The sequence below is a fragment of the Phalaenopsis equestris genome, unplaced genomic scaffold (assembly GCF_001263595.1).
Source record: "Phalaenopsis equestris unplaced genomic scaffold, ASM126359v1 Scaffold000554, whole genome shotgun sequence".
Classification (NCBI taxonomy): Eukaryota; Viridiplantae; Streptophyta; class Magnoliopsida; order Asparagales; family Orchidaceae; genus Phalaenopsis; species Phalaenopsis equestris.
In genome coordinates, this window is record NW_018164994.1 from 105,677 (window position 1) to 109,100 (window position 3,424).

The 3,424-nt window shown below is 34.4% G+C and overlaps 1 long non-coding RNA gene across 1 annotated transcript; it reads right to left on the reverse strand.

The window, feature by feature from the left end:
* Nucleotides 1-505: 505 nt before the first annotated feature.
* LOC110029293 lies at nt 506-1,433 on the reverse strand. The gene is made up of 4 exons (XR_002294516.1): nt 1,411-1,433; nt 1,162-1,246; nt 1,023-1,073; nt 506-773 (listed from the first exon to the last, which is right to left on the reverse strand). It is a non-coding gene; the product is annotated as an uncharacterized LOC110029293 (long non-coding RNA).
* Nucleotides 1,434-3,424: the final 1,991 nt, after the last annotated feature.

Genomic DNA, 3,424 nt, shown 5'->3' on the forward strand with positions numbered 1-3,424 from the left:
CAGGAAACATGAAAATATCCATGATACTCTGGTGCACATGACGGCAACCCTATAATTCATCATCGCCCATATATATTCTTAATCATAAATGAAGCAAAACTGCAGCGCACAAGTGCAAATTGTGTATGTCACAAATCCAGATAAATGAAACATTATTAGGTCCCACAAAATTGCATTTCTAGGCGGAGATTAAGGTAGACAACAGAAATAGCAAAACCTTAGGCATTGCAGCCTAAGAAATGATTACTAGGAATCAAATGTTGCCAACAAATACATAAGTCATAATTTCCCAGATATATGCATTAAGAAACATATCAAGTCAAATTGACAGGCGTACACAAAAATATAGGGAAATTTACAAACAAATCACACAATTCGTACACAAAAATATAGGGAAATTTACAAACAAATCACACAATTCTTACCTATTTACAAATCAAACACCTAAAGTTTGATATTTATACTTGTTTTAGAAATGGATCCACAATTGTTTTAGCAAGGAAATCCTGTGTTAATTATTCTTTGTATTATAGAAATGGAGATTCAGATCCTCTCAAATTATCAGCCGCAAGAAAGAGAGCAAATTATTGTCTACATTCATCAGAAAAATAAAAGCATTGGTTGACTGATAATTTTTGGGCCATCCAAAATGCCTACCACTGTAAGATGAGCATAGGAAAGCTTGAGAGTAAAATATCAGTCAAATTGACAATTAACATGACCATTTCTCCAAGAGAAATCTGCATGAATACTTCGAACAAAGCAACGAAATGCTACACTTCAACAAGAAAGAAAAACTTTAGTGTCTGCATATGATGAAAAACAAATTATTGATGTATGCCAACTATCAAGTGAACGATATCAAAAACGTCCTTCAATTAAAATAAACACAGGTCATAAGTCCAAAAAGAATTTCTCATAGGAGGGATGATGGATCATCTCAATACGCATATGTAAACCCAAATTCAAACAATAATTATATTGTGTACTAGAAAATTTTGAATGATAAGAAAATCTTAAACCTTCGCTCAGAGTAATTTTCCAGGACCCACACTTTGGGCGACACCAAATATCTAAAAGAGGAAAACATTTAAATCAGTAACATAAAAACGATTTAGAGAGAGAAATGACAATAGAAAAAATTGCAATGAAAACCATCACCGCCTCTCTGCAGAAATTCATAAAGAACTTCCTTGAAAAGTCAAATAACGGATAGATGGATAAGCCACCATCATCATCACAACCTCTGAGAGAATGATACCAAGCCACCATCATCATCACAACCTCTGAGAGAATGACACCAAAAAGAATGACACCAAAAAAAAAAAAGAAAATTAATAACATGCCACACTATTCTTACTTGTTTACATATCTAACAAAAATATTTTTTAGGAAGATATAAATGCATACCTCTTAATTCCTAAGTATTTACATATTTAACATCTAAACTTCAATTTTCCATGCAAACCATCTTCCCTACGCATGAAAATGTAAATTTCACTTTCAAAAGTTAAACGGGTTATTCTTTAGTTGTCATGAATGATTTGGGTGGTATAGATGTAGAAAGAAAAATTTTGGTGTTAGATATGTTAAATACAAGGAATTGACTGGTACCGTATGTAATGCCAAAAAATTCCATCTCCTGCAAGAACCACAAAACTCCAGCATGCATACAAAAGGGAATTTCTCTACAGGGAGGTGATTAATCACCACATCATCCATGTCTAAACCCAAATTAAAACAGTAAAGTCAAGAAGAATGTTTAGCCCGCGCAATTTCATCGTCCAACACATGATGACAGAATAGTACAAAATGCCAACAAGGAATTCCCTATAAAGAGTCAATAACTTCGGCAACTGAACAGAGCTGCGCATGGAAAAACTCAATAATGCAAGGTCTCATGGTGGCTAGCAAAACATCACAGCATCTAACTTTCCGAAGCTCCTACCAAATTACATCTGACAATACCCACCACAAAATAAATTAGAGCAACAACCCAGTGAGCTCTAAGCATCTAAAACAACACCACCATCGTTACAAATTTGCATCACAAAATGCAAATTAGAGGTGTCAAAAATTGACCAGACACGCAAACTTGGCTCGAATTTGACTCAAAAAATCCAGGCTTGAGTTGGCCCGAATAATTTTCATGTCAACTCCGCAGGTTAACCCGCCAACCCAAAATTAACCTAAACTTAGCAACTAACCCGAAATTGGCTCGAAATTGACCCAAATTTGACATGATTTATACCCGAATAACTGTTATGTCTTAGATTGAGTGGGTTATATAGGTCGGGTGATGAAATTTCTCTGGGTTGCACGGATGTTGATTCATAGAAGTAAGCAGGTGTTGGTCTTTTGCAATTTGAAGGAAATCTTTACATGATTGATAACCTGATAAATGTGTAACCATGATCAAGGCCTCTAAGAGGATGTTAAACAAAATTCCAATTCCAATATTAGTCCTCTTCTATAAGAAAAAAAACCCCATAGTGCACACAAAATCCTATATCCTTATAAATTATTTGAGTGTTATGTATGTAAATATGAGAGTTTTGATGTTAAATATATAAGAAAATATATAATAATTGTGTGGTGTGTACGTCAATGCCCCAAAAAAAAGTGAAAAATGCTTACAAAACCTTGGGTCTGCTGCTTTGAGATAATGGCAACTAAAGCGCACCAGATAAACAAGATAACAAGCTTTCACTCCAATATCTGACCAAGCCCTTGAAGGCTGAAATTGTTTTTGGCTGCACCGGTTACCTTTACAGGTCATCCTTAATGCCTCACTGGTAGAAAATGAGACAAGGACTTCTACGAGCCATCCCCAATGTAAAGAGATCAGATAAAAAGGTATGTTGGAGAAATTCATACAGTTGCATGAATATTAATTAGATTAAATCCCATAAGGTTGCTACAAAGTCTTCACAGATTATCATAAAAGCTGACCGCAAAATTGTTTGGAGATTAGAAAAAAATAGAAAGTGCAATGATATATTTACTAGAGTTGGTACTTGTGTTCCAACATAAAGAGGACTGACCAAGTATTTTAAGTATTTTCCTATTTCAGTTGTTTCCTATTTCAGTTGGATTACATCAGGATCGCTTTAAGACCATATTTTTTGCTTTAGTTATGGATGCTCTTACTAGCATTTATAGAATTTTTTTGCTTTAGTTATGGATGCTCTTACTAGAATTTATAGAAGGATGTACCAGTACCTTGGTGTATGCATTTCGCTGATGATAACCTTTATGTGGATAAGACTATGCTGATATCCTTCTTGTGGATAGGACTAGAGAAAAAGTTCAGAATAAAATTGAATTCTACATTAGAGTCTAAAAGCCTTCGTTTGAGTAGATCTAAAACAGAATACATTGAATGTAATTTTAGTAGTAGTAGCTCTAGTGACAGAGTTGTAAC